The sequence below is a fragment of the Sander vitreus genome, chromosome 17 (genome assembly GCF_031162955.1).
Source record: "Sander vitreus isolate 19-12246 chromosome 17, sanVit1, whole genome shotgun sequence".
NCBI classification, from domain to species: Eukaryota; Metazoa; Chordata; class Actinopteri; order Perciformes; family Percidae; genus Sander; species Sander vitreus.
The window spans coordinates 18,248,522-18,272,081 of record NC_135871.1 but is presented as its reverse complement, the minus strand read 5'-3'; the positions used below and the strand labels follow the sequence as shown (position 1 = coordinate 18,272,081).

General features: G+C 41.4%; 1 protein-coding gene across 1 annotated transcript in view; it reads left to right on the top strand.

Annotated features, from left to right (window-relative positions):
- Positions 1-23,560, top strand: part of lrmda (leucine rich melanocyte differentiation associated) — a 212,019-nt gene that overhangs the window by 16,561 nt on the left and 171,898 nt on the right. The window lies entirely within an intron of this gene.

The window sequence follows — 23,560 nt, the reverse complement described above, 5'->3', positions numbered from 1 at the left end:
CCGGCTGTTTAAATTAATTATTAGTTTTATAGCGAACCCCGAGGCCTTGCACAGGCAGCTAATCCCTGTAGAGGGCTAATCCGACCCCACATTACAGAAAATCAATGCTGGTCTTTGGTGTTGGCATGCCATCAGGGCACGGGGACACATGTCAGACAGGCCTCCTGATTTTTTCATGAGGTGTGTTTTTGAAGTGGTAGAGCCAGTGGAGGATGCTCGAGGTACCCAGAATTGAAAAGAATGTCTGGAAGCGAAAAAAAAAAAAGGCTTGCATGACCAAATTTCTCATGGGGTGTTAGTGATGCAAGTGTGGGATTTTTGTGAATTATTTGAACTGAAAATAGATGAGATCTTGGAGAGAACTGGTGCTGTCACAAATGTTAGTTGTATAAATTTATATTAAGCAAGTGTGTAAAGAAAGCTTAGAATTGTAATATTTGTCATTCAAATAATGATAATAATATGCCCTAATATAAATACCCTGTAACTGCATGTTGTATATTTTTCAAAGCATAGTAACACTGCAAGATGCTGTATGTCTCTATATGGTGCAGTGGTCATATATGTTGTTAATCATCTTCTAGATGTTGGATAGTCTGTTATATTAGAACCATTGATGATCGTCTGGCAAACTCTGATGATGGATGTGTGTGGTAGATGAGTGTCCTGCAGTCATCGTGCATTTGAAGGGATTTTGTTTGCAGTGACTGACTGTAGATCAAGTCGTTTGAGTTATGTCATGCTTGCTATTTTCACTGGTTTGGTGGCTGAGGATCGTTGCCAGTTGAGTCTCGCTGTAAATATCAGGCTTCACTGTTAGCCTGATAATTTGATGAAAGAAAGGGATTGGAACAGTCATTTTGAAAATGTCAATTTGTCTCTTTTTAGTAATAAATCTTTATTTATGACCAAAGATGAGAACATCCTATTTTGTCTTGGCAATGATACAGACAGTCTGTGTTTTGAGATCAGTTTAATGTCTTGTCAGATTCGATGCATTGTCAAAATTGAAACCACCATCAATTTCCTTTTACTTTGTCAGGGTTTAATACCATGCAGAGGAAAATATGAATATTTCCTCATTCCTCAGTCTAATTTCATATTCTCAACTGTCTGTCAGTAATTGGAGGAGAGAAAAAGAGAGAGAGATGATCTGACCCAGTCCCCTACTTTTTTACACCTCTCATTTTGCCTATTAGTTTTGGATTACCAGCTTTCGCTCTCTCTCACAGAGACTGGCAGCTGGAGATAATAGCTTTCATAATGTGTGGAGTCTCATTCCAAGCACTTCTGTGTTTCTTTTTATGGGAGAACAAAAAATGTTGAGCCCAGTCAGTCTATTCATTTCCTCTATTGGGAGATTAATGAGAGGAACAGTGCAGTCTCAAGCCTTTTGTGACAGGCTTCAAAGTCCCTGTACAGGAGGACTCGTGTCTGTTCGTCTGTACAGTTCACACAGGCAGGCAGTCAGTCATCTGCGTTTACGCTGTGACAGTTCATTATGGAGGCTAGCACATGATCAAAACTATATGCCACAACTGTTTGTTGCCCATGTATGACTTTTGTTTTATCTCTGAAAGAAGGTCAGTCAATTTTCTGTAGAAGATGGCTCAGGGTCTTTTGAATGAATAAAGATCTATTATTGCACCATCCGGACTCCCTGAAGATTCTTTGATTCGACAAATCGGCCTAAGAAAATCCACAACACCCATTTTGTTTAACACTGATGAATTGATCAGATATGATACTGTGGATAAGAGTTCATTCAGGACTTTGTGAGATTTAAGTGTTTACAACACCTGAACTAAACACTAAATATAGTTTGATGTGAGTTTGACTTTATGAAGGAAAACCTCTGTGGAAAGCAAGGGATTAAGCCTTTCCCCGGAACGCGTAGCTCCTATGGCGCCATTTTGATGCTACCAAGCCATCACCTCCCGTTAGCATTCCATTGACTGCAATTCATTTTGGCACCACTTTGACAGCGAATAACTTTACATCTGATGCGTTTAAAGATTCTATTTGTCCATTGTTTATTTCTAAAGAAACACGACAATGTATAAAAGGCCATTACCTTGTATCTCACATTATGGCTCCGTAGTAGACGTTTTTGTAAAAATAGGCTAACGATTGTGTTATAACCACGCAACTTACTGTCGCATAGTAGAGGAATTACCGTATAGTACAGGAGAAGCTCGCAGGCAGTTTCGACTTACATTCGTTGTTTAAGTTTAATTACTAATGTTAACTAGTATTTTAGTTATCAGTAAGTAGCCTGTGCCTATGTTATCTCCTTACATATACCTACGCTCTCCGTCTCTGCAAGATTCGGAATGACTGAGATTTCTCTTGGCACAGCTACCAGAAGACTTACAACTTTCAGACAGGTTGCTCATGTCACATTTACGTCAGTCATTTTGAAAATGTCAATTTGTCTCTTTTTAGTAATAAATCTTTATTTATGACCCAAGATGAGAACATCCTATTTTGTCTTGGCAATGATACAGACAGTCTGTGTTTTGAGATCAGTTTAATGTCTTGTCAGATTCAATGCATTGTCAAAATTGCAAGATTCGGAATGATTGAGCTTTCTCTTGGCACAGCTACCAGAAGACTTACAACTTTCTGACAGGTTGCTCACGTCACATTGACGTTGTCTCTCTCAGTTGGAGGCTGTGCAGTAACGCTCAGCCATCACTGGAAAAGTGCTTCTAATATCCTTCACTGGTCTCCGTCCAGAGCAACGGGATCTGTTGGTTCATTTTATATATGTCTATGGTGGAAAGTGGCTCTAGCGGGGTGCCACTAATGAGGAAATGACGTAGATAGAAAAATCTTGTGTCTAGTCATGAGACCAGCTTCCCCTTCTTCTAGAGCACAAGGATACATTCATAGTCAGGAGAATATAAAATTCTGACTCCTGTCTATCACGCAGTCATTGGATATACTGAAACGTTTCATTTTACATTTTAACAATGGATCTTATCATACAGAGACTAGAAGTATTTTCACTTCTAGAAACAGCAGTGCCATCAAACCCAGAAATGCAGGCGTTGCGGAATAAATTGATTTTAATTTTACATGAAATTGCTTATTGGTCATATTCATATTGTACACATCTATCCTACATAATAATTAGGGCCTATGTGGCTGTGTTTTGGAAAAAAAGTGATATAGTGTATGTGTCCTGGAAAAATGGATGGGAGTGCAGTGAAGATTATTGGGTTAGGATTAGTTATTAGTTAATGCAACCTCAGCAGGACCTCTGTATATATCATGAAGTGCCATAACTATAAATTTCACTACATATGAAATCTTGAAATTGAACAGAATTCTGAGTTCTGCAGCTATTCCTCTGCTGCTACAACTACATGTAGTAAAAAACTCTCTTGTGACACTAAGAATGGTGCCAATTTCTTCTTGTCATATGACTGACGCAGTAAACAAAGTCAAACAGTCATTATAGCTGTTCTAGATTTTCCAGGCACAGTATCATGTCTTTATAGATTTCCACTGATTATTTCTGGCCTATGCTCATCAGCCAGAAATAAGAATTTCCTGAACTGTGACAGATGTAATGGATTACTCAAAAATAATAACCTTTTAGATGTTACTTTTGTTCACCAAACTCCCAAATAGAAAGCTTAGATTTTTTGGGGAAAACTAAAAAAGCCATATATAAGCATGAATGTTTTATGACTACACAAACTCAGGAGAAGGTAAAATAATAATTTCTGGAAAACCTCCTGTTTTGCAGTACGCAGGCAGCACAGTGGTATATTTTACATGACTGTGATTAAAGGTTTTGAGAGAGAGGAGACATTTATTTAGCTTTATGACTCTCTTTGCCAGCTTGGCAGCTGCACTAGCATTTAAATGCCCATTAACAACCTTAAACTGTCAAGATCTTTTGAAATATTGCTTTCCTTACTGCTTCAGAGTCACCAAAATTACTTTTAATAGCACGTGCAAGTGTGCCACAGTGTTGGTATTAATATGTTCCTTCATGAGCAGTAGGCGAGCTGCATGTTATTCTAGTGCAAAGGAGTTTGCCAATGATGTCTGATTAGGACTGCAAGGGGAGATTAATACATATTTCTTCTACTCATTTGTTATCACTCTTTTAGTGCATTGACTGACTACAGCATGTGATAAATAGAATTAGGAAGCCTCTGCATTTCCTGAGTATGACACTATCTATCTACTCGTCAGCCCAGCTCCGTGTTGATGTGATGTCTCCGCTGACAGCACATCCAAAGTCAGCTGCCTAGTACTGTGCAATTTCAGCAGCAGAGGGGAAGGTGTTTGGGATCTGCATTTTAATCCTGGCCTGTTTAATGTTTGCCCCCTGACAATCTGGGCCAGACATCATTTTAATGGTATGTACAGTGATAAAGCCAATAAAATGTCAGAATGATTGATAATCTGAGCATTATAGCAATATGACTTTCCAGTTCTCCTCTGCGCTCCAATGATGGTTTCCAAATTGAATTCTTTGTGTGTGTGCGTGTATGTATGCTTGCACACTCACATGGCTTGCATGTGTGCGCCTTTGCTAAACCATAGGTGAGAAGAAAACAGAAGAAATCTTGTTAGTTTCTAGTGAATCAGTTTTTAGTGCTTATACAATGCATTATTTCCAAAATAACAAACCATATCGGCTGAATAGATTATCTCAGAATTTTTGGTCCGCTTACTGTATTTGTCTGGAAGAATATGGATTGGAGTGGGAACAATTATAATGAAGATTACCATATTTCTTCTGTTAAATAAATGATATGAAATCTTGCTTTCTTCTGGGTGTCAGAAGCTGTGAATGTATGAGCCAGGCTTCTGAGGCCGGCGTGTGTTTCATATCAATGCTGGCTTATTTTCGTCTACTGGTGATGGATGGGCGGTGGATGCCGTTCATATCTCTTGACTTATGAACTCGTCCAAACAAAGGTGGACATTGACATGGCGCAGATGCTGGAGAAGCAATCAAAAATTACAGTTGCATTTTGTCATAGGCCTTAGTCTGATTGTTATAAATTTGACGTTCTCTCATTGGAGAATTTGTAACATAACTAATTTTCCCATTGGTGCTATTTTCATCCATTTATACATTACTCAGTCGATTCATTTAGAGCGGCTCTTTAAAGCTGTAGGCTCACCTCAAGACTTATGGATAAGATCCAATAGTTCTGGTTCATTGATTTATTGCTTGCTATTTGCAAACCAATAGCAATTGGTTTGAGATTGACAACACATGTAGGCCTGTAGTGCAGTCAGTGTCTCTATGGACCTATGAAACCGCTCCTTTTATCTTCAGCAAAGTCAGAGCAGTCATAGTCATGACTGGCAGTCATAGAAAGCTCTTTGTTTTATGTAAATGGTGATTGATGACATGTCTGGCACACCCTGCAGTTTTTGACAAAAAGTATTGATGGCTGCTCTCAGTAAAGTGTTAGTCCAGGTGACAGAGCAATCCATTTTAAGATGAATGAGAGAGAGCGAGTTAGAGAGTGAAAGAGAGAGCGAGAGAGACTGAAACAGGAAAGTCATCAGTACTTTAAGGAACGAGTTACACATTTATAACCCTAGTTCCATGATCACAGGCTTTCAAGTGGAATACACACACACTGTCCATCTTTAGTTAATGTGGGTTATGTGACAAATTTAGCATCGATACCAAGAGCCACAGTGCTGTACATGAACAGAAACTGTTGGCCATTTTTAATAAGAAAATATTATTAAGTAAGACATTAAGAACCTAATATCCATTATCATTCCATTACGTTGAGGTACAGTAAATTTGTGAACCATCTCCGAGCTTGTGTGTTTATTTTTTGGCCGATACTTTATAATGCAGTTAATACTTTACAGAAGTTTATGCTGTACTTTTGCTGAAGCAAATTTTACGACTGACTTTTAGTTTTTTTTAAATAAAGAGTATGTGTTGATTTGGATGTATATACTAAAAGTTAAATCAACACTCTTTTGCCCTGCATTCCCAATACTGATCCTGTTATGTTGATAACTAAAATAGACCCCTAAAAATGTACTCCATGAATGTAACCAGTAAATGAAAAAGCTCTCATGCCTTGTCAAAATATACCTGTCTGTCAGTTAAGACTAATTTAGTGCCTGTGGGACTAAAAGAGCATTTACAGCCACTGGATTTGTTTGAGTTGGATAATGGGTCGGTGATCCACAGGGGCAACCCCATCCTCTGTACTCCGTCTCCTGTCTGACTTTAGGATGATGAATGTGAATTTACATTTGCTCTATATGCTTTTACACTCTACAGTAATGTGATGTCCCTAATGGAGCCACTATCACAGAGAGGTTTACTTTTGGACCTATGTAGGGAGGAATGTTTGAGGACGAGCCAGCCGGAAATCAGCCAGTCTGATGAAAACAATAAGTCTGCATATGTGAAGAAAATCTAGAACAAAAAGTACTCAAAAAATTTACCTGGTGCTGATGTGTGTCTGACAGAACCAGATTTAAGAGATGCTTCAAGGGGACCTTAACCCATGAAATCACGCTGTCCTGCATCCAAAGCCCCACCCTCTAACTGCTGTATAAATAGATTCTCGTGACAGGGTAATTCATCTCTGGCCATGAAAACATCAGCTTTAAAAGACAGCTCGCTGAGACCCTGTGCTTGTTAGGGGCCAGATCAGCAGCCCAGATGCCTGGGATGTAAACTCATGAAGAGAAGATTAATTTATCTGTCATCTCTGACTTTGACAGTTGTTGTAAATTTGACTCTGGCCTCTGCACACGGAAGGGAGGGGGGGGGGGGGAGACGAGTAAAGGTTTGGAGAGGAGTGTGTAGAGGGAGGACGGCATTAACAACGGAGGGGTAAGGTAGGGGTGAGCATGTGTCAAAGATTTTACACATACAATATTGACAAGAGAACTCACTCACTGCTGGTAGGCACCTGGACTACATCTACAGCCCACCTCTCCAGATGATGTGTTTGGAAACCTTTTGTTAGGAGAATATTTGGCAGTGATTTTAGCCTACCCGCCCTGCCCCTTTCATCAAAAAGCACCCTTCCTCCTCACCAATTTTTTCCTATACTGTTCTTTTCAAGATGGAGAATGAGCAGTGGTGGTGTCAGGGAAGCCATTTGGGGTCTGATTGATGGTAGCAGGCGAACCACAGCGGCCATGTTCTCTGATCTCTCTATGTGCAAGCCATGCCTGGCGCTCTTTGAGAAACAGGAGAAGTTTATAAAGTTAAAGCTGCTGCCAGACACATTGCGTTATATTTCTCATCATATCTGTGTCAGTGTTTCAGAAAATAGATGATGAATTGGGATGCATGAAATGTTTATCATATGAGAAGATGAGGCGACTGGAAGAAAAAAAGGAAAATAAATATTGATACCATCATCAAAATCTTGGTTACTGTGGCACAGATGGTGTACTGTATATCTAGTATTTAGTTTGGACTTAATTAATAATTGTCATCATAACTCAGTTGGCATATATGGATTAATAAGTATTGGGTTTTATGTTCATGTAAGGGTTTGTAGATCCGTTTGTGAGCCGAATAATTTACAGAATACAGACCTAATTACATAATTGCATGTTTCGCACATCATGCAGTTCCACTGAATGACAGTTTTTAAAGTGCTGTGTGCAACCCCTTGACCTAGTTCCTTTATTATTAGAGCTATAGATTACAGCCTTCAGCGTAGATACAAGACTGGTGCTGTCAATGAAGAGCCCCCTTGGGCTTTGTGTCTTAGAATCACAATGTCTCCTCTTTGCTCCTCATTTGACCCTTCTCTCTTTCCGTAGGCTTGCCATGAATGTCACTGTCTTTCCAGAAACCATCCTTTCACCTGACACACACATTACATGTATTATCTCTGAGCATTTGAGGAGCCTTTACTTTTAAATAGTCCCCTTCTTGATTGGATTTTTTGTGTGTCTGATCACCACACGCTTATATAAAGATTCTAGCATTAAAGCAACCAGTTAAATTTGTTTATAAGTTATCAACACCTCCTAATATGTCTGATTGGACTTAGGGGAAGTGACACATATAGCCCAGGAGATCTTGAGCTTTAGTGTGGATTAGCATGCTAATAGGCTTTTGACTTGATTTGACAGACCTTGCTTTCCCCCTTGAGAGGGACAGCCTCGAGCCAGGCAGAGGGGTTCTGTATGGGGGTAAGCAGGGAAAAGGAGGGGGAGAGAGGGAAGAGAAAAGAGAAAGCGGGTTTATAAAGGGGGCGTATTGCCGGATGGATGGGGGGAGGGGGTTTGGGGTGTTTGATGGAGAAGGTTTGGAGAAGTGTTGGGAGATATTGCCAATTAGCATGTGGAAGAAAAAAGGTTCTGACAGGAGAGGTAACCCAGTCATGATAAATATGGTGACTTAGCAGTCTCTCCTCCTCTCCCTTTGTCTGTCAGACCCCACAGCTGTGGACTTAAGAACTCCTTTCTCCTAAAAGGAAATCAAAAGATAATCCCAAGTTTGATGTTTGGAGAAACTTTTGAGTCGGAGGGGAAAAGGGGTCACCGGTGTATAGGGCAACGGTTTTAAGCTGTAAACCCTTCACAAAAGGTTGTGGCAGAGTGAGTTCCTCCCAATCTCTTTGAGTGTATTTGGAAACTTCTGAGCACCTTCTCTGCGCATGACTAAACCTACTGAAGAATAGAGAGATAAGGAAACTCACTGGCTTAAAAGCAAAAATGTAATTTCCCCTTCGAAAACAAATATCTGGTATCAATCAAGAAGGTGGAATTAAATCCTCTCACCTGTTCAATGTTTGTCAAAAATTCCCCTGGATGATGTAAATAGCTACCTGAGTTTGACTGACAATCCTCTCACATAGTTTTGTCAACATCAATTGTTGGTATTGTTGAGGTTTTTGGCATCTTATTCCAAGAGGATAATGAAATTGACTGAAGATTTGTCTGGATATGCTGTAGAAAGACTTGATTCAGCGCATTTTTACGTCCTATATATACAGAGTTGTTATTGAGAGTATGGGGAAGGCAGGGGACTTTAGTAAGTCAGCTTTGCTGTGGTGTACATTTTTCATTGACTCCTATTGACAAAGATGAGGGAAACAATGGAGCCGATCAGCCGTTAATCCATGAAGCATCTTGTAGGGATTTTCCATTTGTATTGTCTTTATCGCAAAGGCTGGTAACATATTAACATTTAACCAACACATAAGAATTCTTGTCTTACGCCTTTAAAGTCTCCATGGCTTTACTTATGACATACATATGACCAAATATTTTACTATGTAAGATACACATGTAAAAGTCATCAGTCCAATTTCATCTAAGCAAAGCAAATAAAAAATGGCTTGACCATCTCTTGACCGCCTTTTCATTTCAAGGACAAAGCTGGAGTACATTAGCTGTCTGTGTGAGGAGATAATACCTGCGCTGATGATGGCAGGAGCTTAGATGACAATAGCCTTGCGATCATCCCTTGAACCCCAGTTCTTTCAGCTAGGTGCACACACACACACACACACACACACACACACACACACACACACACACACACACACACACACACACACACACACACACACACACACACACAAAATAAGTGGCAAATTGTACTTGCTGAAACCTACACAGCAAATGACCTTTCCTCTCTTCCCTGACAGTTTCATGCAACTGGCAACTGCAGTATTGCTTTAGAGCACATTTGCTTACCATAAGAATGTAATTTTCAGTGATAGGGTCCTGGAACTTGGCAGGGGCTGTTGGGGGGTGGGGGGGAATCTGTCGTTTTGTGCCAAAGCGCCGGTCTTGGATGATCCAGGGGCTTGCCCTGGGGGACGGCTCAGGGCTGAGCGGGCCAAAGTAATGTCATCCTGCGGAAAAATGATTAATCTATCCCTGTCTATCCTTTATTCCACAAGGAAGGAAGGATGCACAACAAAATGTAGTCGGATAAGTGGCTCAATGGGGCATATGTAAATTTCATTTATATCACATTAGCCTATTGCTAAATTACCTCATCATTATTATTTAGGGGTAATTGGAAATTGAGACAGGGGAAATAAACATAAATATATTTAATTTTATTTATTTTTTTATGTGAGGAAAACAAATGTATTTGTTAGTTTCTTTTATTTTGAGTTACAATTTTTTTTGGACACAGTTTGGTCCGAGTACCAGTTCCATCAAAGCACAGATGTGTTGGGCACAGGGGATCTCTGCACCCTTTGAGTGGCCTGTGCAGTGCACATTATGTACCCAGGGTGAATATCAGAGCCCAGAGCCTCACCATAAATACCTAGGTCAGAGCTGTCAACCAGAACACTTCTCCTCGTAGTCTGTCTTCTCTTTTTAGTTTTATATTCACCCATAATGGGGCGAATGAGAGAGGGAAACAGATAGGCTACAGGCAGAGACGGCATGGTATAGTACAGTAACAGATTGGAAAGAGCAAGAAAAGTAGGAGAAAAACATACTCTGAAGTGTGTGTGAATCTATAATAGCACCACTTAATGACACAAACTATCTTCCCTTGCTGTTGGAGAGAGGCTAGGCTTCCTCCGAGCCTCAGAGGGCCCTCTGTTACAAAACAGAAGACAGTAGGGCTTTGACAGCTCCAAGTGTCTAGGGCCAGGGAAATAATTGATAGCAGGCTGCCTGCATCCAAGGTCCTTTAGCAGTAATTGCAAGCAGAATCTGACTCTCTGATCTCACCAGTGGTATTGGCTATGCCAGAACAGCCTGGCTTTGACAGATTGCCTTCCTGCAGTAATAACTTAGGCATGTTCCCTGTTTTCTCACACAAGGCCATACAGCGCTGTCTCCACCACAGAACTAGCCCAGAATCATCAGTGATTATTTTATATGTGTATTTTTCTTTTAGCTCTTGGCAGATTTTTCTGACAGGACACTCTTCGAGTAATAGTTTTCCCCGCTGCCAACTGCCCTGTACATTGTTTTCCACTGTGACTTTTTTCTTAAAAAGTAGAATGAAGTTATTTCTAATAGTATTATTACTGTGCACATGTTAACATACATTTGCAAGACAGAAAGCATTCAGTGGAGCTTGTGAAAAACAAATAAATAAATGTCACAGAGTTCTTTTTCTAATTGCCTTGCGAATTCAGACATTTATTACCCTTAAAAGGAATGTAATAATCCACTGTGCTCTGAAAATCTTTAAAAGACAGAAGGAATTTCCAAACACTTTCTGTTGCCATGGTTCTTGCCCTGAATGACAGCCTGAAGGCGTTATGGCCTTTTGAGGGATAGTCCTCTTACCCCTTTCCCTCCCCTCATCTCCTTGTCTCCTTTCCCTCCTCCCCTCTCGCTCTCAGTGGCACTCTTTCATGCTCACTGTCTGCACTGTAAAGCACTCAGGGATTTATTGTCAGCTGGAGTTTCCTTGATGGGGTGTAATAATACTGTGCCTTTCTCACCCGCTAAGGTGGTAGAATCCCCTCCCTCTAAAGATGAGAGGACCCCTGCGGGCTGCCCTGTGTGTGCCTGTGTTCTGTGGCAGACTTATAAGCCTGGCAGCTCCACCCCACGGCTGTCCAAACAAGGTTTCTCAACAGGCGCTCAAATCAAAAAGAGCAGTGTATGGGGGCTGCAGGAAAACGGCAGGATGTTGCCTTTAGTTATTTATTTATCTCGCTTTTCACAAATAGAAGAAAAGACTTAAAAGCATGTGAGCTCTTTTTAGCATGGTAAGGTTTTGTTTTGTTTCACGTTTTGGCAGTAAAAAAGTGAATTCTTGCTACTGCTAATTACAGTCGACCAATTTTGTGTTAAAAGTTGCCAGACATCATTCTAAGCAGGACTGATGAGAGTAAACACTAAACTCATTTCTGAATGAAAATCATTAAACAAATCGAAAGTGTAAATAGACACGATCCCCATGACACCCCGCCGTAGGAAATGAGATACTGTGGTTAGTGCTTTACTGCCAATGTCTTCCAGTTAGTCTAATTTAATCTTTAAATAACAGCTTAAATCAATGCAAATAAACATTTGTAAATGAGTGTGAGAATAACGTGGGAAAGATATCAAACATAATATGAAGAAGGTTAAAAGCCCCTCAATGCCTCGAAGAATACTCAGCTCAGCAGGCGAGCTGTAAAGGCGGCTACTGGATAATATAAATAGAAACTCCTCACACAAACCCGCAATTAATAAAAGATCCTTTGAGAGATCTTTGAACAGGGGAGTATATGAGCAGACAGCCAGTCAGGTCAGGGTGGGATAAACTGGTCCCAGCTCCCTGTCTTCTGTGAGCGATAAATGGTCACGTCACGCTGCTTTGAAATGTCTAAACATAGATTTTTCAGAGGTGGACGCAATGTGAAAATGTAAATAAACTTTATAGGGACTTGGGGTCAGGCTGAGGTTGGATTTATGGTTTTGACATTCACCCCTAGGCCCATCCTTCATCCCTTTGCCCCACCAAGCCCAACGGTCCCAACTCCTCCTCCTCGAGCCAAGTCCCTCCCCCTCCCCGGATCACAAGACCCTCAGCTGAACTTCAGCTGACCTGCTGGCACCAAGGCCAGCTGGGCTTTAGATCCCATAATAAGAACCATTCAGTGCCTTTTATGATTGTGTGACTATTGGACAGGCGTCTCTATCACCCTCGTTTCATGTTTCCGGTTATATTTGTTTTGTAAATCAGTCTTTTTAAATATAATTTGCTCTTAATGTCTTTATTATTTGTTCTCCTCTTTTTCCCCCACCCCTTTGTTTTCTGTGATGTTTTGGGGTGCTGAGGGAAGTGATTTTGCGGCAACGTTATTTGGGAGGTCTTGAGGGACATGTTGAGTTTAGACTGTCTTTCCCCTGGAGGGGTGTCACACCAAAGTCTGTGCTCATTTATTTACGGCCCGGATGCTTGTCATGCCAATGTTCCCAAATTATCAAGACATAACAGGACTCTTGTCATCAACTGTGATCTCACAGTAAAAACATCTGACTATTGCTGTTTTGTTTTGGGTAAATAACAGCTGTCAAAAACACAGTACAGCATTCATTTAAAATGTTTTCCATTGTATATTGAAAAGAATAATACATATTTGGTGTCCATTTAAAGGGGATAATGCCATCAACAGCTAATCTGCTGTAAATTACACTCCTGCATATTAGTAAAATTGAATTGTACTCCCCTCTAACACTGTGGTAACATGAATTGAACAATTAATGTTAAGCATTATCCAGTTTTCCTTTTGTAATTCAAATAATTACAATTTCATGTTTTATTTTATGTGAGGTTTAAAATATATATATATATATATACATACACTGTATACGTTATAGACTGCAGTGTGATATACTTGAAATATTGAAAAGAAATGGATTTAATGAAGACACACACACAGATTATACTGTATGTACTGATAAATAACAGTCCTATTCAGCTTTACACATTGCACTATAGTCAACATGATTTACTAGAAACCAATCCTCAGATGATGTATGGCAGAGATTCCAATTATGGCAGGCAAAAAATCCTGCAGTACCTTTTTTCAATAGCTGAGTTCATGCACTTGTCCCAGCATTAGAATATGAGAGGACACCTGCCTTAAATGACTGAGGGTCAGCTGGGAACCGCTTTGATCTGTGTGACAGTTTGACTGCCTCGATGGGAGTGGCACTGATAATCCCTTTGCCTAACTCGTGCTTTTTGGCCCAGCTGGGGTCCTGTCCAGGGATAAAGCAGTGGGCTAAGTCTTAATCAAACAGCAGGGTCGGTGGCTGCATGACGGGAAGGGTCTTTGAGGGTTAGAGTGCGGAAGGGCACATTTAGGAAAGGGATGAATACACACAAATGGAGGATTAGAGTGTTTTGCCTACTTGCAAATAGGAGCGGTTTAGCAGGCAGTTCTACAATATTGAGAGAGTAGGTCAGTGTTTTCCTCCCCACAGATATGAGTTCATACAGTTGCTTTGAGAGCCATTCATGAGCCACCCTGCCAACAGAAATGTGCATCTCCTCAGTGCTTTAGTACACTGACATTCTGATAATTGTGGCAGTCAATCTCAGCTTAATGACTCATGCCCGTCCACAAAACGCATTTTACCAACTGTCAGATTGCATGCAAACAGTGCAGTTTCACATAAAACAGCCTGCTCTGCAGATTCAGCCTGGTCCCAGTCATCGCCTATAGCATCCATCACAACCAGCGGTAAACAAGCACAAGAAGTGTCATCGGTCAGTTATGTGATTCCTGTTCAACAGTGGGAGCGTGCCGAGCCCAGCATGGATGGATGAGACTGGATGACCTCTTCGCTGTTATCTCCTGATCGGCTTCTCATTGTTCCTTAAAGTGAAGCCAACACAGGTAGAGATGAGCGCGTTTGTCTTCAGTGTTAGATCACTGGGTTTTATCTTAATGGACTGTTTACAGAAGCATGGGGGCATGGGGGTCTTAGCAGCAGCGATAATAGCAGCAGCATGTCACGTAATGTTTTTCCATCTAAAGAATGGGTTAACAATGAAACATAAATTTACAGAAGAGTAGTCATCACAATTATGTTTACATTTGTGAAGAATTGGTGGTAAATTGTTGTTACTGGCCAGGACAGACAAGCCATCATCCCTGTAAAAATGAGACAGACAACTCATTTAGAATAATAAACCCTTTTCTCTGTTTGTCACTTCTATTGATTTTCTTCTGCCCCCGTCTCTCATAGTTTATATCTCGCTATAAGATATACTCCTGAAGAGGATTTATTGAAGCTATAGGCCTTGCCCGCCAGGTCTGTCATTACTAACAGATGAAAGGCGGAGGGGGAGTGGGGAGGTAGGGGCACTACAGCAGTGCAGTATTGGATATTGTTTAAATACCGTAAAAAGAGCCTTCCCATTTACCCAGTGAGAGCCTTGAGAAGCAGACTGATATGATAATCCTGTGAGTAGCAGGTGGCGCTGCTTTAATGTTGGTGTAAACCAAAATTGCACTTTTCCATTTTCAATCCGCTGTTTATAATCTCTAAATGAGACAATTGATCGCCTGTTGGTAAGAAAATGGTTTCATCAGTTCTTATTCATAGTGGATCTGCGGAGATGATGATGGTATACTAGCAGAAAGGGGAAAAAAAGAGCCATATTGTCTGTTTTTTTACTCTCTACCTCCTATCTTTTTCTTTCTCCCTCTCAGACTGGGCTGTCAGGTGTGAGGAAGAGGAGGAGGAGGAAGCAGGCCTTTTTTTCTTTTTCCCCCACCACTTCCGAATTACCTGCTGAGTCCGAGCTCTTTTATGCTCTTGTTGTGACAGGTAGATTTATAAGGCTTGAAATTTGTACAAATCAGTTGTCATTCAGCGGCAGCTGTCAATGTGTCAAGCTGTCAGGGCCCGCTGTGAGGGAGATGCCTTAGGGGGCTGAGCGAGGGGGCAACCGCCCAGAAAAGAAAATGAGTTCAAACAGACCTGAGAAGCTCCTTTATTCCACAGGCCTCCCTGCCCCTGTGGAGACGCCATCGATTTCGCTTGATGTTGAGCAACAGCGCGCCCAAAAATGACATGCCACACCGCGCTCAATCCAGTCAGGCTGCGACACACCAACGCGTGCTGTGCCAATCCCCTCAATCTGCAGACGCCTCTCATTCTCTACTAAATGGCTGGAAATCTGTAATCTCTCTGAGGAGGGAGACCACCAGAGTTGTGTTTAGAGATTGTTGGCGATGGCTGTTGTGTTTTTTTTGTGCCGCTTAAGTAGCTGAAATGGAAATCTCTCAGAGGAGAATGACAAGCGTGTTTAAAGATTGTTGTCGATTGTTGTCTTGTTTGCTTGTTTTTTCTGGCCTTGTCTGAGCTTGGGCCTGCCGGCGTGTGATTGGCAGGCCTGCTGGGGCAGTGATGGGCATGACAGCCTCTCTCAGTCAGAGGACCCCAGGTGACACACACCTTCTCCATCCTCTATCCTTCTACACAGTCTTCACAGAGGAATGGGAAAGACAGGTGCGGCAACCAGTGTGAGGTGTGAGGAAACAAAAGACAACAGCTGACAGAGAAGCTGTGCCATGTGGCAGTATACACGCCGAGGTGTGGGATGACACAAATATGCTCAGATTTCTTGCATACGCATGTCTATGTAGTATCATTGGCGCTGTTGTCACATTCAGTCTGTGGGGGCAGATGGAGGCTGATGTTATGATTGATTAACACATTATTAGCACACTGTCTTAAGTTTGTGATTTGATGTCTCTTATATATTTTTGGATTTTAAGTATCTGTATAAAAATACAATAATGCATACAAATAGTATAGATTTAACCCCATATTCATCTATTTTTGTGTATCTTAATGTAAATTAATTCTTCACTTCTTTTTTTCGGTTGACTCATTCCGTGTGAAATGCATCCAATGTGTGTTATCTCCTTTGGGTAAACATTTATTTTTTTCTCACATAACAATGCAACCATTGTATGCACAGACTGTGTTTCGACTTAATGATGTTGTCACATTTTTTGTAAGCATTTTGCAGTTGTGAAACGGTACATGATGTTGATAGTCAAGGTTTTTGTCACCTGGCCCCTCCAATTTAATGACAACAACAGTGAAAAAACACTCTCAGCGGAACACAACTATTTACAGTACATCCAGGTGTGTCAGCCAAGTTTGTTTTCACACCCTTCATGCCTGTGTTTGCTATGTATCGCAGCCAAACTCCCTCCCCTGAGATGGACTAAGTATGGCCTGCTGAGTCTGATTCAAAGGTCTGACTAAAGCCTGAGGTTTCTAAGCACATGGAGACTGAACATGAGGGAAGTTATTTGAATTCTGCTTGAGAGCTAGCTAATTTGAAAGCTGAGGACTCAATTTCTTTGCAAAGCATGCTCCTGCACTGCTAACCTGGCTACAGTCCAAACCTCCACCCAAACATGTGTGCACACAGGCACAGACGTAGACATGCATCAGAGCTGCATGGCTACACTGTAATTAGCCTGATGAGGTTTTCGAGGATCCTCCTAACAGATTTATCATCTCCACCTGCCAAAGCAGGGTCCCTAAAAGAAAAGGTTTCACGGAACACTGTTTGGAAGGTGACACTCGCTCAGCAGCTCGGCAACAAGGGGTGAAATATTAATCAAAGTTTTCCATGCGGCTATTAACAGCTGCTGGCCTTGGCCTCTGTGTGGGTCTGTGTATGTGCATGTGTTTATTGTGTGGCAATGAGCAGCAAGTTAGTCCACAGAGAGATGAGTGTGACGTGTCTGAGTTTGTCTTGTAAAAATGCAGCTGTCCAGGACATGACAGCTACAGCGTTAGAGGGGCCATTACGCGGTGTAGAACATTTCCTGGGAAATGGCTTGAAAAATGACAATGCAGCCTGTGCAATATTAATTGCTACACAGTCACCATAAATAAGTCAAAAAGCTTTAAGAGAGGAACAAAGTAGAGCAGTGCTGGTTATCCATTGATCATAAAACAAGAGAACAACATTAAATGTTATGCATCAATTATTTTTATTATGTTCTTTTCTTAGTAATTAGATTTTAGATACAATTTTATGTTCGTCCTGTGCCATTACACTTCACTCGGCTCGCTGTGGGCTATTGTTTTATTATGAAAACCGGTGGCTGTTTAAGAGGTTTAGTCACATATTGACAGCGATTCTGTGAATCAGTCCTTTTGCCCTCTGTGACCTTTGTGACTCTAACTTGTTAAATGGAGGATATTTGTACTTCAAAGGGCCAGCTTTGGTTTGCAAATGCGAACTTCAAGGTGCTCTGGACTCCCATTTAGTTGCAAATTAACAGTTCATTGTTAGGAGGCTGTTGGCACATGTTTGGGAAACCGTTTTCACGCAATGAATAGCTTACATATGTCATCAGTTTATAAGGCACGGATGTTGAAAAGAAAAACATTGAGTCCTCACATTTTCTTTTCTTTGTTGTAGTTAGTCATGTAACAGAGTCGATACTTCTGTCTTTGTACTCTCTTGCTAACAAGTTTTAAACAAGTTTGAAGTTGTTTCAATTATATATATAGCTGCATATAGATTATATTATATATTCTTGAATTTATTTCATAAACAGTTCAAACAAAACTTTACCATGACTTTAAGATATAAAGACTGACATGTTTATGATTAAATTATACACTAAATAAAGTTAGAGCAGAGCAGACGAGCCAGATTTGTGTTTTTCATATGGCCCTGTCTTTTTATTTCTTAATTTCTGCACGTAAAAAGGAGGGTCGAGGTAAAAAACTGCAGCACTAAAGTAGGCTGTTCTACAATTATTGTTTTCATGTCTTGTTTCTCAGAAAGCTTTTGTCTGATTCAGTAACGGGCATATGTTGTTTAATAGGAAAATAATTCCCACCCCCACTGCCTACCCCCCAGTAAATCAGGCATGTAAACCAAAAACCTGAACACAGTGACTAATTAGAATCAAAAAGGCTGGAATCCATAATGGGCCTCCTTCACTCAAAACACTACTCTATAATTGGCCATAAATAAACCCTTGCTGTTTTTGTGTGAGCTGTAAACAGCTGAATGCTTCAATTAAGCAGAAATACACCCGCGCCATGTTAAATGCAGGGTGCTTGGGAGCTGCTGACATATGGATATGATCTGTGCTCTCCCCCCTGCTCCAATTCAGGCCTTTTTTTGTAGAGTGCGTGAGAAGCACAGATAATTTCTTTTTGCCTGGTGTAATATTATAGTGACTCATAAATAGACGGTTACCCTTTCGGTACTAAAAGTTTTCATTAAAGACGCCTGAGTTTTGTTATTGACACCACGGGTTGCCTATGCAGGGAAACACAGTAAAATTTATCAGTGTGCTTTTCCTCACCTAATAAATCATCTAAACAGGGCAGACCATATGGCAGATAAGACCTTGGAATTGTGGCTTCGGCATGCGAAGAGTCAAGTTGCTTGAAATCAGTAACGATCACCGACTGCTCTCTGCCTTTCCCCCTCTCTCTTCCTCTCTCACAGAATATCTCCCAGTTATTTTACACGCCATTTTCTTGTTCACCTTATCACCTCTTTGTCACTTGTTTTTTTCACTTTCCCCAAGAAGAAAGAGAGAAGCAATTCCTGCGTGTAAAGGACTGAGAGTAGATAACTCTCTCTCTCTCTCTCTCTCGCTCTTCCTCCTCTCTGTTTCTGCCTCTCTCACTCTCACTTCCCCCTCCCCACCACCTCTCCTCCACCTCCTTCTCCTCTCTCCCCCCTCTGCCGAGAGGGTCCTGGGAGGTGCACTGACTGATGGGAGAGGATGATATATGTAGCGTCTGTGTCCCGGCTCTCCTCTGGCCCTTTGTCATTAATCATAGCCATTAGCTTTTCTCACTGCATCGTTGTCTGTGCACCGCTATGGAAAAGCAGCCTTTTCTCTCATATCCCACACCAAGAAAGCCTGCTAATAATTCTGGCTCACTGTCATGCATGCATTTTCAGCACACGACAGACACCTATGTAATGTAGAAAAAGGACATTATATCCAAAACCTGTGATTCTTCACAAAGAAGGACAGGGACATATGAAAGGAATTATTGAGTGGCTGTAAGGTAGAATTTATCGTCAATATTGATTTTTGCCAATATACTTTCTGCTCTGTGAGCCTTTTGTGGGTATTTTCGCCTTTGCAATGCAGGTTTTTCCAATATACTGACTGTTAAAATACGCATTAACTAAACAATAAAAAAAAACAAAAAAAAAAACACACTTCAAATGTGACTACATCTGTTTTGGACTGTTTTGAACTGGACTACAATGGATTTGGCTTCGTGCAAGGCTGTAGAGAGTCTGTTTGGACGGCCAACGTGTGAGCTAATGAGAATAAACAGCTGGCCACTGTGGTGACCATCTAGTGTAATAGAGATGTATGGCCACCAGCTCCTGCACGCGTACTCCTCCAATCCCCAAACTGTGCCTGACAGATATACTAAAGCCTCATCAGTCTAGTCCCAGTCACACCAAACACACACACACACACACACACACACACACACACACACACACACACACACACACACACACACACACACACACACACACACACATTTACCACGCACACATGCTTGTGCGTCACACAGAAACATACACACGCACACAGGCCCAAACTCGCAGTAAAGCAGTACAGCCCCAGTGCTGTCACATACACACAGGCACAGAGCCAGCACTTTCCACATTAGAGACTCAACCCTCTTTTTCTCATTTCCCTAACTGTATCATCCATACTGTACCTAATGAAATGATTGCAAGTAGTTATTGCTGACTTATTATCTAGACACACAGCTTTATCAAAATGCTGCATTGATTTAGTGGACTGTGTCGCCAAGAAAACTCCAGGGATATTTCATTTGCCCGGCTACGCCATAATAATGGGACCCATCCCAGTATGCATTATGCAAAGATAGACCATAGATAATTCAAACAGGAGGAACACATGCATTACCTCTGCGTTGTAACCTCCCAGCCTCATACTGTCTATTATATTATGTTGTGGTGTTGTTTGTTTTGCGCTGCGCCGGGATCCCATTACAGTGAAATGATAAGAACCTACAGTGCAGCCGGCTACATGTACAAATTTGTGTCATAGTTTTCAGCTTTGATAAATCCCAAACCCCTTATTCAGCAGGTATTTGTGCTTCCTCTCATTTGACGGTGTTTTGTCCTCACAAAGAGAGAGCTAGCTCCAGGTGGCTCCATGCCTCCCCCCAGGGTTTGCAGAGTGAGATAAGCGTTTGTCTTTCCCATTCTAAAGTGGCTCCTGTTAAGCCCCGTACCTGGAAGATGACTGATTTTGACAATGCAATTTACATCTCTGTATAAAACAATCTCACACTGCGCCTGCTGATTTACACCGGATTAAACTGTTTGTCTCCGTCACAGGGTAACCACACAATCTATCAGGCCCTCTGTGCCTTTTCCAATACCACATTCCCTCTCTTGTCCCTCGAGAGCAGAAAATTGATCCAGAATGCAGAGCGGGGCCTCCCCTTTAAAATTGCTACAACAGCTTTGCAGGACCTACAATTATTGAAACATGCAGATGTCAGTAATTTCAATAAAACTGATATGGTAGTAATGAAAACATCTGACTGAGGGGGCGACGGCTACAGGATTTATGGCTGCATTAGAGGAAAAAGGCTGAGATGACAGTTTTGCAGCATGGTTCGGCACTCCCTTGTTTCACACGCATTAAAGGCGCAGATCAATTAGCGTCCGACGCCGTTAGCTTTGCCACAGACAGTCCTTTTACAGCTACATGAAAAATGCATGGGTTCCTAGGAGAGATTTTGGAGTCATTAGCTGTCCTCATCCTCACATGTTTTCATGTAAGTGTGCATTTGCAGTGATGTATGACTGTACAGTAGCCATAGCTTAAGTCTGTCACAGAAGAACCATGGCATTCTTTTTGGCACAGCATTTTAAGAATGTGTACCGTTTGATTTTTGTATATAAAATAATTTTAAGGGCAGGGATAGGCCTCCGTAGGAATCGAGAGTAGTTTTGCTTTACAACTCTAGAAACTATATCACTGCCCACCTACTGTAGACTCTACAACAGTAATGTATCATGGCTGTTTAGGTCATTTAATATAACTTTTACTTAAGTAAAACCGGTTATGATACAGAAATCCATACTAATTCAAAGCATGTAGCTTTAGTCAACCCACTCCGATCAAATACCTCTGGCCATCCATTATTTTACTCCTATGATCTCATGGTGTCTGAGTGCAGCCTCTCCATTCCCCTCAGGTGAGTCATTGCAGGGCCTGTCACCCTCTCTGCTCCATACGCCATATGTCTAATCCTAATTAAATGAACATTAACACCCCCCTTTTCCTTCTATGCCTTTCTCTTTCTCACCCTCCCTGATGCTATCAGAGCTTTGAGAGCTCAAATGTTAAAGTAATGAATGTGTTAGCACCGTGACAGGAGCAAGAAGAGGAGGAGGAGGAGGAGGAGGAGGAGGAGGAGGAGGAGGAGGAGGAGAAGAGGAGTCACTGAGGAGAGGAGTGAGGTTTTTATCCTCGACGGCCACCGTGGCAACGACAGGGCTCGGTCATATTCAATTTGCATAACCTTCTAAAAAGCTATCAGAGGGCCTGCAATTGATTGAATTTCACCTCAGAGAAGTGCTAATTAATAACGCTGTGGATCTGACAGGCCTTTATTATGTGTGTGGGACAGGAGATGATGTCTGTATTAGCAGGATCTCTGGAAGCTGTGGAGGAGAATATAGAATGATGAATTAATGGAACTATGTCCTGGCTCTATCATCATATCATTAGAAGACCATTGATGGTTTCACACTACAGGTAGAAATCTATAAGTGTAATGGCGCAGTAATATTTAGTCATCAGCTTATATTATCTGCACTATATCATGGGTGCAATATGTGACTCAAATTCTCTAAGAGCACTCAAGTGCAAGTGAACTGGGGATTTTTGGAATAGCGGACTAAGCAGAGACCTGTCACAATAATTTTCCTGGCACAAAAACATTGTTGCAGACTGTGGCCTTTATATTCTAACATAAATAATCTGTCTATGTGTATCTACTTATTGTATGTGTTTTAAAGAGATGTACTCTTCTGGCAGTTTTATTGACTTAATGTCTCTCTGCTCTCAGCTTATTTTGCTGCCAAATCTTTCAGCAATTGCCAGTTATCTTCATCTGTTATGATATGGACTTCACATAGAAGCAGTCTGAAATGGAGCACTTTTACTAACTAGAGACCATCTTTCGATGGGATCACATCAGATACAACGCTTGCTCCGACCACACTCAGCCTTCATTTTTAACTCAACTACACACCTTTATTGCATGGTTGTGACACTATCGCGGTGACAAAATCTGCCCACAGACAGACGGGAATATAAACCCCTAGCAAAGTACTCAAATCTACTTCTGTGGTAGTTACTGTTACTACCGCAGAAGTTACTGTTACTACAGTAGGTGTATCCAGAACATTTTGAGACATTTTGCCATGATGACACACACACACAGACTCACAAGGTGAATACAATATCAGCATCGCTGTCGCAGCTGGTAAACACCAGGTGGCTTTTGGGGGGATTCAGGGTTTCAGGCAACTCAGCTCAGTGTTTCCTTTAGGATTTTTTTAGCAGTGGGGGCAGGTCTGTCCGAACAACGGGCCCAATAACCTCTGAATAGTTCTACTTGTTGTTAATTTGTAATGTGAGCAGCAGCCAACGGGGGGTGCATTATGTCGGCAGGATAATTTAAAAGGCAACCGCAACTACATTTTTTGTACAGCCCTATTTCTGATACCGTGGTGGCAGAAATTTTGCCATGGTGGGCCACCACTTCAAAATCAACATAGAGGAAACACTGTCAGCTGGAGCCAATTGGTAACCGACATCATGGAAAACAGCAGTGTGGATACTAGCTGGACAAAGGTTAGAGGAAACAACGAGCTGTGGATGAGGAAACGTGGCAAGGAAGTTTCAAAACAAATGTCAAAAGAGTTCAGCTCACTGTTTTATTGGAGCTGACTTTCTTAAAAATCCATGACCAACACTGTTCTCACAAGATTGCAAATAACATTTGGTACACTCACTACAACCTATATTCCGGTTTTCTCTCATCTACATGTCCCTCTCTG